Raw genomic sequence first — 12773 nt, 5'->3', positions numbered from 1 at the left:
CAGTAAGGCCTTTGACAAGGTCCCGCATAAGAGGTTAGTTAGGAAAATTCAGTCACTAGGTATACATGGAGAAGTGGTAAATTGGATTAGACATTGGCTCAATGAAAGACGCCAAAGAGTGGTAGTAGAGGATTGCTTCTCAGAGTGGAGGCCTGTAACTTGTGGTGTCCCACAGGGATCAGTGCTGGGTCCATTGTTATTTGTCATCTATATCAATGATCTGGATGATAATGTGGTAAATTGGATCAGCAAATTTGCTGATGATACAAAGATTGGAGGACAGTGAGGAAGGTTTTTTAAAGCTTGCAGTGGGATTTGGACCAGCTGGAAAAATGGGCTGAAAAATGGCAGATGGAGTTTAATACAGACAAGTATGAGATATTGCATTTTGGAAGGACAAACCAAGGTAGAACATACAAGGTAAATGGAGTGCAGTAGAACAGAGGGATCTGGGAATACAGATACAAAATTCCCTAAAAGTGGTGTCACAGGTAGATAGGGTCGTAAAGAGAGCTTTTGGTACATTGGCCTTTATAAATCAAAGTACTGAGTATAAGAGTTAGAATGTTATGATGAGGTTGTATAAGGCATTGATGAGGCCGAATTTGGAGTATTGTGTTCAGTTTTGGTCACCAAATTACAGGAAGGATGTTAATAAGGTTGAAAGAGTGCGGAGAAGGTTTACAAGGATGTTGCTGGGACTTGAGAAACTGAGTTACAGAGAAAGGATGAATAGTTTAGGACTTTATTCCCTGGAGCGTAGAAGAATGAGGGAGATTTGATAGAGGTATATAAAATTATGATGGGTATAGACAGAGTGAATGCAAGCAGGCTTTTTTCACTGAGGCTAGGGGAGAAAAAAACCAGAGGACATGGGTTAAGGGTGATGGGGAAAACGTTTAAAGGGAACTTTGGGGGGGGGCTTCTTCAAACAGGGAGTGGTGGGAGTGTGGAATGAGCTGCCAGATGAGGTGGTAAATGCGGGTTCTTTTTTAACATCTAAGAATAAATTGGACAGGTACATAGATGAGAGGTGTATGGAGGGATATGGTCCGTGTGCAGGTCAGTGGGACTAGGCAGAAAAATAGTTGGGCACAGCCAAGAAGGGCCAAAAGGCCTGTTTCTGTGCAGTAATCTTCTATGGTTCTATTGACATCAATGGATCTGGGGATCAGAAGGTGAACAGCTTTAAGTTCCTTCACATAAACATCACCGAGGATGTCACGTGGTCTGTACATACCAGCTGTGTGGTGTAAAAGGCACAACAGCGCCTCTTTCACCTTGGACGGCTGAAGAAGTTTGGTCTGGGCCTCCAAATCCCAAGAACTTTCCACAGGGACACAATTGAGAGCATCCTGACTGACTGCATCACTGCCTGGTATGGGAACTGTACTTCCCTCAATCACAGGACTCTGCAGAGAGTGGTGCGGACAGCCCAGTGCATCTGTAGATGTGAACTTCCCACTATTCAGGACATTTACAAAGACAGGGGTGTAAAAAGGGACCGAAGGATCATTGGGGACCCAAGCCATCCCAACCATAAACTGTTCCAGGTGCTACCGTCCGGGAAATGGTACCATTTCCCAGATAAAAGCCAGGACCTACAGGCTCCGGGACAGCTTCTTCCACCAGGCCATCAGACTGATTAATTCATGCTGACACAACTGTAATTCTATGTTATGTTGACTGTCCTGTGGTACATAATATTTATTATAAATGACTATAAATTGCACGTTGCACATTTAGACAGCGAGGTAACGTAAAGATTTTTACTCCTCATGTATGTGAAGGATGTAAGAAATAAAGTCAATTCAATTCAAGACCTGCTCTATGGTCACGGTGAGAAGAGAGCATGGCCCGGATGGCAGGGTTCTCCGATGATGGATGCTCCCCTTTTGAGGCAGTGCCCCCTGTCGAGACCACTGGTGAATGTGCTCACAGTGCATCAGGCTGAGTCCTCTGCAACTTAGTTTACTCTCTAACCTTATAGCAAAGTCCACTTGCTTGATTAAAAAACACAGTAGATTTCAGCAGCTTCAGGAGCACTGGTTGTTTTCATTGGCATCCATCTGTCTCGAAGGACGATGGGTGATTATCATCATCACCAGCCTGGGCGGAAGGTATGGAGATCCTGAGATGCCCAGTCGTCAAGATCCCCCCTCTTGGCCTCGCCGGTGTCGTCCAAAGGAAAGCTTATGAAGCAATACGTTTTGCACCAGCTCGGGTGCAGGAGCTGCCGGGAGGATGTTCAATGACGCCCAGCCGCCTTAGGGGGCTCCACTCCGGATTTCCTGTCTGGGTTTACTCCCGTAGTCTTCGTCTCTGCCAAAGTTGCCCACAAGACAGTGGGGCAATTCAGCCAGAACTGGGGGTCTGGTACATGGGCACCAGGGCATGTCCACAAACCAGTGGGCCTGCGTGTTACGTGTGCAGGGGCCAGACCTCCTCCCTGTCTTCTGTAGTTCAGCCTGAGTCCGAAAGGAGTTCAGTTTTTGTTGTCACCAGCAAGGAGGCACTGCATGAAGTTTGCTGTTGGAGAGGGTATGTACTGGTAGGGAGAGACTTACACATCTAGCTCTCCTTTTCGCAAGACTACCCAGTACACTACCACACTGGGCGCGTCACAACAACCACTTTGACACTATTGATGCACAGAAGACCTTGGGGAGGAAAGACCCCGAATGTGGCAAGGCAAGCAGACAGGGTGGCAAAGAAGTTTACCTCTGTGGGTTGGGCTGTTGTCAGTTAGGGTGTTGCCTCTGTGAGTCGGGCTGTTGTGAGTCAGGGTGTTACCTCTGTGGGTCAGGCTGTTGTGAGTCAGGGTGTTACCTCTGTGGGTCTCAGGCTGTTGTGAGTCAGGGTGTTGCCTTTGTGGGTCGGGCTGTTGTGAGTCAGGGTGTTGCCTCTGTGAGTCTCGGGCTGTTGTGAGTCAGGGTGTTGCCTCTGTGGGTCTCGGGCTGTTGTGAGTCAGGGTGTTGCCTCTGTGGGTCGGGCTGTTGTGAGTCAGGGTGTTGCCTCTGTGAGTCGGGCTGTTGTGTACAACAGATGGAAGTACAAAGGTTGGCAATGCATGTTGCAGCTGTCAAAGACTTCGGTTAGGCCACAACTGAAACATTGTGTATGGTTCTGGTCACCTCATAGCAGGAATGATTTGAAGATATTGGACAGGGTCCAGAAGATGACTTAGCAGGACTCTGCTTGGATCGGGGGAAATTAGCCACACGGAGAGATTGCACAGACCCAGACTGTTTCCTCTGGAGCATCAGAGGCTGAGCGACGAGACCCAAGAGAAAATCAAGAGAGCGGCGTAGACCAGGGTCAAATGTCAAATAGGGCACATCTTTAAGGTGAGAAGGGGAATGATTTAAAGGAGATGTATGGGGCAAGAATCTTTACACAGCTTCCTGGAACAGGCCGTCAGAAGAGGCAATGGAAACAAACACCGTATCAACATTTAACAGGCACGTAGACAGGCACACAAAAGGTAAAAAAACGGATTCAAAGGTTCATTTATTGTCAAAGGATGCAACTCTGAAATCCTTCTTCTCCAGATAGCCATGAAACCAAGAAAGAAAATGAAGACCTCCATCATCAACCTCTAAATCCCCCCTCCGCGCACAAAAACGGACCAAACAAAAATGGAACAGGCACGTCAACCCCCAAATCCCTTCTCCCGCACAAAGAAATGAACAGGAAAAAGATCAGGTTCGCCTACCCACCAAATCCCCCGCCGCACAAAAAAAACAAATAAATAAAAATGGAACAGGCACATTGACGCCCAAATCTCTCGTCTCCGCACAAGAAATACAGGAACGATTGGGTGAAAAACTCAGAATACAAAAAACTATAAGACTGAGAAAAATAAAGAGTCTCTAGTCCCAAGTCCACATCCAAGACGTAGAATACCTGGGCAACACCCTCTGAGCAAGCTCCCCCCTCTCCGGTACAGAGCGAACAACCGGCACTCACTGGTCTCCCTCGACACTTTAATCAGCGAAATGGAGCCAGACGGCCGGGGAATGCGGCTGGGGGTGGCGATGGATTGTATATAGGCAGACGGGGGTAACTTTGAATTGGCACCAGGAACATGAACATGCCTGTTCCTACATCATACTGTCAATGTTGTTCAACGTATATATATGATATATACATATATGACCATATAATGTATATAAAATGGGACAACGTTTCTCCGAACCAGGGTGAAAGGCACAGTAACACACACAAAACACACGATTGTGCTGTCAGACAATGAGGCCATAAGAGATAGGAGTTTGGCCCATCGAGCCTGATCCGCCATTCTATCATTTGCTGATTTACTCTCTACCTCGTTCTCCTGCCTTCTCCCCGTAACATTTGACGCCCTTACCAACCACCAACCGACCGACCTCCGCAACAGACACAGGACGCCGGGGGACGTCAGCTGGCCGGGCAGCATCTAAGGAGAAGAGCGAACGGTCGACTTTTCAGGCCAAGACCCTTCGTCGGAACTGGAAAAGAAAGGGGGAGGAAGGCAGAGAAAGAAGGTGGGGGAGGGGGAGGAAGAAGTACAAGGTGACAGAGGTGATGGGAGCAAACGGGAGGGGGGAGGGAGGGAAGTTGATTGGTGAATGTGATACTGGGCTGGAGGAGGGGGATTCTGATGGGAGAGGACAGAAGGCCATGGAAGAAAAGGAAGGGGAGGAGCACCAAGTTTTAAAGTCTGTCACGAGCCTTGCGGCCCATCAGGCCCGTTCTTATGCTGGTTTCCATTACATTGGCTGCCTTACCATCTCCCCTTTGCTGGGGCCGGCTGACACTCCTCCCCTATTTTGGTTTCACTGAATTGTCCACCGGAGTCTACTTATAGAGCACAATATGCCACTGAAAATATTAGCAATACAAACAGCGGATATCAGATTGAAACCAGACCTGAGTGTTTAGCGCCAGTGCCCAGGAACAGGGACACCGACACAGGACTGGCCCTCCCCATCACTGAGCGCATTTACAGGGGGAGCTGGCAAAGGAAATCAGCGTCCGTCATCAGAGGCCCTGCCACCCAGGTCGTGCTCTCGCCTCGCAGCCACCAGAAGCTTCCGGTTCAGATCCAGCAAGTTCCCAGGTGGTTGTAACCCCAGCCTGGATAACTTCGTTCATTGCCGTTCTGAACAACCAGCTTTCAGTAATTTTTTGTTTTACTTGCACAATTGGACCACAAGACATAGGAGCAGAATGAGGCCATTAAGCCCATCGAGCCTGCTCTGCTGTTCCATCATGGCTGATCCTGGATCCCACTCAACCACGTACACCTGCCTTCTCGCCTTATCCTTTGACCGAACAGGAAACGATCAACATCCGGCTTAGATATACTCACGGACTTGGCCTCCACCAGAGTCTGTGGCAGAGCATTCCACAGATTCACTATTCTCTGGCTAAAAAAAAATCGCTCCTTACCTCCGTTCTGTAGTGTCACCCCTCAATTTTGAGGCTGTGCCCTCTAGTTCTGGATACCCCCACCACAGGAAACATCCACATCCACCCAACCTAGTCCCTTCAACATTCGTAGGAAGAGGTGCAGTCCTGACGAAGGGTCTCGGCCTGAAACGTCGACTGCACCTCTTCCTACAGATGCTGCCTGGCCTGCTGCGTTCACCAGCAACTTTGATGTGTGTTGCTTGAATTTCCAGCATCTGCAGAATTCCTGTTGTTTCCCTTCAACATTCAGTAGGTTTCAGTGAGATCCCCCCAACATTCTTCTAAGTTCCAGTGAGTACAAGCCCAAAGCTGCCGAATGCTCCTCATGTGTTAACCCTGTCATTCCCAGAATCATCCTCATGGCCCTCCTCTGGACTCTCTCCAATGACAACACATCCCTTCTGAGAGATGAGACGCAATACGTTGTACATTGGCTGTTTGCCAGTCTACGTTTGAGTAGAGTTGTTCGTAAATTCTGTTACATTTCCTAATTTTTCTGCAAATACCCACAAGAAAATATATCCAAAGATAGTTTATAGTAACGTACATGTACCCAGATTATTAGTATTACTTTGAACATATGAACTTTATAAATGAAACCCAGACACTTGACTATCAATATGGATCTGGAGCCATTTTGCTTCTGTGGAAAAAAAAAGGTACTGTTTGCAACTCATACCAATAACTTCTCACCATGTTTTCAGCACTGCCAGCTTTGTTTACTCATTCTACTTTTCCACTATTTATTTCCAAAATTAAATCCACAGTAGCGACAGTCCTTCTCCGTCCGGTGCAGTGGCGCAGTTCCTGAGGGTGGAAACAATTACTCGCGCTTTTCTGCACTGGGCTTTGTGCAGTAAGTAGGGCATTGCCACTGCAGTTTTGCTCTTTGTTTCTGTCAGTTTTCACTGTGTGTCACAAGTATAGCGGTCTGCCCCGAGTTGCAAACTCGTGAATGGACTCATGAGCAGGTTTACTTGGAGATCACTGGAAGGCAACATTTCCAAACCAAAAAGTGCTTGGTGGCCTGGAACTGCGCCTACCCTGTCGCCTGCCTCACCTTCTTCTTCTGGCCTCCCAGTCCTGATGAAGGGTCCCAGCCTGGAACATCGACTGGTCGTTCCTCTCCGTCGAAGCTGCCTGACCTGCTAAGCTCCTCCAGCAACATTCTGTGCTGCCGTTCCACACAAAGGTTTCTGCAGCCAGATGCATCTCAGTTGACCCTTTTTGTCACACGGGACTTATGGTATTAGGAATCCATTCTCAGTGTATAAGACCATCAGGTATTGGAGCAGAATTGGCCATTTGGCCCATTGAGTCTGCTCTGCCATTTCATCATGGCTGATCCATTTTTCCTCTCAGTCCCCCTCTCCTGCCCTCTCCCCGTAACCCTTCATGCCCTGACCAGTCAGGAATCTATCAGCCTCTCCCTTAAATGCCTGTAAAGACTTGGCCTCCACAGCTGCCTGTTGCACAGAATTCTACAGATTCACCACTCCCTGGCGAAAGAAATTCCTCCTCATCTCCGTTCTAAAAGGATGCCCCTCTATTCTGAAGCTGTGCCCTCTGGTCTTAAGACTCTCCTACCACAGGAAACATCCTCTCCACATCCACTCTGTCAAGACCTTCCACCATTCGATAGATTTCAATGAGGTCACACCACATTCTTGTGAATTCTAGTGAATACAGGCCCAGAGCCATCATGTGACAAGCCAATCAATCCTGCAGTCATTTTCATGAACCTCCTTTGAACCCTCTCCAGTTTCAGCACATCATTTCTAAAATAAGGGGCCCAAAACTGCTCACAATACTCCAATGGAGGCCTCACCAGTGCTTTGAAAAGCCTCAACATTACATCCTTGTTTTTATATTCTAGTCCTCTTGAAATGAATCCTAGCATTGCATTTGTCTTCTTCGTCACAGACACAACCTGCAAATTAACCTTTATGGAATCCTGCACAAGGACTCCCAAGTCCCTTTGTACCTCCATTTTTATGTATTTTCTCTCTATTTAGAAAATAGTCAACCCTTTCTTTCCTTCTACCAAAGTGCATGACCGCACACTTCCCGACACAGTATTCCATCTGCCATTTCTTTACCCATTCTCCTAATCTGTCTAGGTCCTTCTGTAGCCTCTCTGCTTCCTCAAAACTGCCCGTCCCTTCTCCCGTCTTCGTATCGTCTGCAAACCTTGCAGTAAAGCCAGCAACTCCAATATCCCTTTTCGTCGTTAGTCCATTGCTTCACAATAGAGGTTGAAAAACTTACTCACTGCCCTGGATGCTCAGACTGCGTGAGTCTATCAGCCCACTTGCCAGCATCCCCACTCATTTCGAACCCCCGCCAATGCCCGTAGGGCAGGCAACTGGGACCGCTTCACACTGCAGATCCGCTCTCTGGCCAACCCTGACTCAGGCGCTGGGGAGGGACAGAGGGAGGGGGGAACGACACGGTGAGGAGTGCAGGAGTGCACCCCAACTGGATGGGGAAAGAGGGAGCGGAGAGGGAGTCCTTAGTTCTAAGGGGGGGGGTAAGGTCAGTTGGAGGACGAGGTTGTAGGGAGGGAAGGGGGATGTCTGAGTCCTAAGGGAGAAGTGGGGGGTGGGGAGGGAGTACAAAGGGGGAAGGGGGAGAGGACAACAGATGCCATCAATTGCCAGGGTGGCGGTGCTCAGCCCTGAAGGGGAGGGGGCGATGTAGAGAAACGGTGTCTAGGTTAAGGGGGGGGGCGGGTGAAGAAAGGGTAAGGGGAGACCGTGGGAGCGAGGAGGGGGAGGAAAGTCCCGGTTGGGTAGTGCTGGGGGCAGTAGTAGAGTCCTGAGTGGGGGAGTGAGGGGAAGGGTAGTCTCGAGGGGCGGACAGGAGAGTATCTTAGTCCGGAGAGAGTGTGGGAAGTGGTCCCTCAGTTTAAAGAGGAAGAGGGGAGTCTGTAGGTCCTGCGGCCTAGGAGCAGGGGTGGTGGTCCTAGAAAAAAACTGTTGTCGTGCCGCCCCCAATTCTCTTAAACCTGATTTTTAGGTGAGCAGGTTGTCCAAAACGCTTCGTTTTATTCCGGTGAGAACCGCCCCTCCCTCCCCATCGCCCTCAACGTGGGTGCGTGCCCCTCGGGGGTCTGTGTGCCGAGCCCGCCGCTGTCCGCTCCGCACATGCTCGGCTGCGCGGCAGAACGCCCGAGCAATCACATCGTCAAGTTCGCCGTGGACTCGCCAGGGATGGGTCTCGTCGCCAGGCAAATAGCCTCCTCCTCAAAGTCAACAGGGGCAAAGCAGATGGTTATCGATTGGAGGAAAACCCGCAGCGTAACACATCCCGCCACGTGGGTGGCGGCGGCAGCTTCAGACTCCCGGGAGTGCGCACCTCCCACAACACTTTCCGCACAGTCAGGAAAGCTGCCTAACGCCCCAGACTTTCCGGGGATGCTGACGAGGCGCAATTCTGCCCATGTGATTTCTCACGACCTTCTACAGAGCATCCTAACTGTGCGGCAGGACAGGATGGATCTGCAACCGGGAGTTACAGTGAACAATGCACCAGGCTGCCCACCAGCATATGTACCGAAAGGTATCATGTCAAATAGTCAGCAATATCACGAGGGATCTCGCCCAGTCCGCTCACGGGCTGGTTGTTCCGCTGCCAATGCGGAAAGGCTTCGCCACAGCCACGCCAGGACCACCAGACTCCACAACGACTACTTCCCCCCAGCTCTCAGGCTAATTCTGAGAATGTTTCCGGGAATGAGAGGGTTACCGTACGAGCAACGTCTGGCAGCTCTTGGGATGTATTCCCTGCAGTTCAGGAGAATGAGGGGACGATCTCATAGAAACATTGCAGATGTTAAAAGGCCTGAACAGATTAGATACGGCAAAGTTATTTCCCATGGTAGGGGATTCTAGGACAAGAGGGCATGACTTCAGGGTTGAAGGACGTCCACTGAGATGCGGAGAAATTACTTTAGTCAGAGGGTGGTAAATCTGTGAAATTTGTTGCCACGAGCAGCTGTGGAGGCCAAGTCATTGGGTGCATGTGAGGCAGAGATAGATAGATTGTTGATTAGCCAGGGCCTCAAAGGTATGGGGGGAAGGCAGGGGAGTGGGGGTGACTGGAGAATTGGATCAACCCATGATTGAATGGCGGGAGCAGACTCGACGGGCCGAATGGCCTACTTCTGCTCCTATATCTTGTGGTGTAACCCACTCCTCCACCACCAGTACTTAATCATTTCCTGTCAGTCAGCTTATTTACGGATCCTCCTGTATCTCGAGTCACTTTATGCTCGTGCAGTCAGTCGGCGTGTACAAACTAATCTTGCGTATTTTGTTGCCTTCTTTGTGCTTATTGTATGTTTTTTTTAAGATTCATCGGATCCGGAATAACAATCATTTCTTTCTCCTTTGCAACATATCCTGGTCCCAACATACCGATGCAGCTATAAAGAAGGCAAGACAGCACTGTGGAGAGCATTCTGACAGGCTGCATCACTGTCGGTATGGGGGAGGGGGTGGTGGTGGTGTGGGGGGGGGGACTACTGCACAGGACCAAAGAAGCTGCAGAGGGTTGTAAATTTAGTCAGCTCCATCTTGGGTACGAACCTACAAAGTACCCAGGACATCTTCAAGGAGCGGTGTCTCAGAAAGGCAGCACCCATTATTAAGCACCCTGGGCATGACCTTTTCTCACTGTTACCATCAGGTAGGAGATACTGAAGCCTGAGGGCACACACCCAGCGATTCAGGAACAGCTTCTTCCCCTCCGCCATCCGATTCTATCGAATCTTTGGACACTACCTCACTTTCTAAGATATATAATATTTCTGTTTTGCACTACTTTAAATCTATTATAATTGTGTTATATCATTATGTGTTGCATTGAACTGCTGCCGCTAAGTTAACAAATGTCACAACATGTGCCGATGATAATAAACCCGATTCTGATTGTATGTTTTTTTTTGTGTGATGCATCGGATCCAGAGTCCCTGGGGGTCATAGGGAATAAAGGGATCACTGGGGGATCACAGGGAATTAAAGGAATCACTGGGGGATCAGAGGGAATTAAGGGAGTCACAGGGAATTGAATGGGTCACTTGGGGATCACCGAGAATTCAAGTGGTCACTGAGGGTCACAAGGGTTCACAGTGAATTAAAGGGGTCTGGGCGAATCACAAAGAATTAAATGGGTCACTGGGGATCTGGGAATTAAAGGGATCACAGTGAATTAAAGGGGACTGGGGGGATCACAAGAAATTACAGGAGTCACAGGGAATTGAATGGGTCACTGGGGGATCACAAGGAATTGAATGGATCACTGGGGGGGGGTCACAGGGAATTAAAGGGGTCATTGGGGATCCAGGAATTGAAGGGGACTGGGGATCACAGGAAATTAAGGGAGTCACAGGGAATTAATGGGGTCACTGGGGGATCACAGGGAATTAAAGGAGTCACTGGGGTCGAGAGGGAATTAAAGGAGTCACTGGGGGCGAGAGGGAATTAAAGGAGACACTGGGGGCCAGAGGGAATTAAAGGAGTCACTGGGGGCGAGAGGGAATTAAAGGAGTCACTGGGGGCGAGAGGGAATTAAAGGAGTCACTGGGGGATCACAGGGAATTAAAGGAGTCACTGGGGATCAGAGGGAATTAAAGGAGTCACCGGGGGCCAGAGGGAATTAAAGGAGTCACTGGCGGCGAGAGGGAATTAAAGGAGTCACTGGGGGCGAGAGAGAATTAAAGGAGTCACTGGGGGCCAGAGGGAATTAAAGGAGTCACTGGGGGTCACAGGGAATTAAAGGAGTCACTGGGGATCACAGGGAATTAAAGGAGTCACTGGGGATCACAGGGAATTAAAGGAATCACTGGGGGCGAGAGGGAATTAAAGGAGTCACCGGGGGCGAGAGGGAATTAAAGGAGTCACCGGGGGCCAGAGGGAATTAAAGGAGTCACTGGGGATCACAGGGAATTAAAGAAGTCACTGGGGATCACAGGGAATTAAAGGAGTCACTGGGGGCGAGAGGGAATTAAAGGAGTCACTGGGGGCGAGAGGGAATTAAAGGAGTCACTGGGTGATCACAGGGAATTAAAGGAGTCACTGGGGGCGAGAGGGAATTAAAGGAGTCACCGGGGGCGAGAGGGAATTAAAGGAGTCACTGGGGATCACAGGGAATTAAAGGAGTCACTGGGGGCGAGAGGGAATTAAAGGATCCACTGGGGGCGAGAGGGAATTAAAGGAGCCACTGGGGGCGAGAGGGAATTAAAGGAGTCACTGGGGGCGAGAGGGAATTAAAGGAGTCACTGGGGATCACAGGGAATTAAAGGAGTCACTGGGGGCGAGAGGGAATTAAAGGAGCCACTGGGGATCACAGGGAATTAAAGGAGTCACTGGGGGCCAGAGGGAATTAAAGGAGTCACTGGGGATCACAGGGAATTAAAGGAGTCACTGGGGATCACAGGGAATTAAAGGAGCCACTGGGGGCGAGAGGGAATTAAAGGAGTCACTGGGGGCGAGAGGGAATTAAAGGAGTCACTGGGGGATCACAGGGAATTAAAGGAGTCACTGGGGGATCACAGGGAATTAAAAGAGTCACTGGGGGATCACAGGGAATTAAAGGAGTCACTGGGGCCGAGAGGGAATTAAAGGAGCCACTGGGGGCGAGAGGGAATTAAAGGAGCAAATGGGGGCGAGAGGGAATTAAAGGAGTCACTGGGGGCCAGAGGGAATTAAAGGAGTCACTGGGGATCACAGGGAATTAAAGAAGTCACTGGGGGCGAGAGGGAATTAAAGGAGGCACTGGGGGCGAGAGGGAATTAAAGGAGCCACTGGGGGCAGAGGGAATTAAAGGAGCCACTGGGGGCCAGAGGGAATTAAAGGAGTCACTGGGAATCACTGGGAATTAAAGGAGTCATTGGGGGCGAGAGGGAATTAAAGGAGTCACTGGGGCCGAGAGGGAATTAAAGGAGTCACTGGGGATCACAGGGAATTAAAGGAGTCACTGGGGGCCAGAGGGAATTAAAGGAGTCACTGGGGGATCACAGGGAATTAAAGGAGTCACTGGGGCCGAGAGGGAATTAAAGGAGCCACTGGGGCCGAGAGGGAATTAAAGGAGTCACTGGGGCCGAGAGGGAATTAAAGGAATCACTGGGGATCACAGGGAATTAAAGGAGTCACTGGGGGATCACAGGGAATTAAAGGAGTCACTGGGGGCCAGAGGGAATTAAAGGAGTCACTGGGGATCACAGGGAATTAAAGGAGCCACTGGGGGCGAGAGGGAATTAAAGGAGTCACTGGGGCCGAGAGGGAATTAAAGGAGCCACTGGGGCCGAGAGGGAATTA

This window comes from Mobula birostris, chromosome 13 (assembly GCF_030028105.1).
Source record: "Mobula birostris isolate sMobBir1 chromosome 13, sMobBir1.hap1, whole genome shotgun sequence".
NCBI classification, from domain to species: Eukaryota; Metazoa; Chordata; class Chondrichthyes; order Myliobatiformes; family Myliobatidae; genus Mobula; species Mobula birostris.
This window is presented reverse-complemented; position numbering follows the sequence as displayed.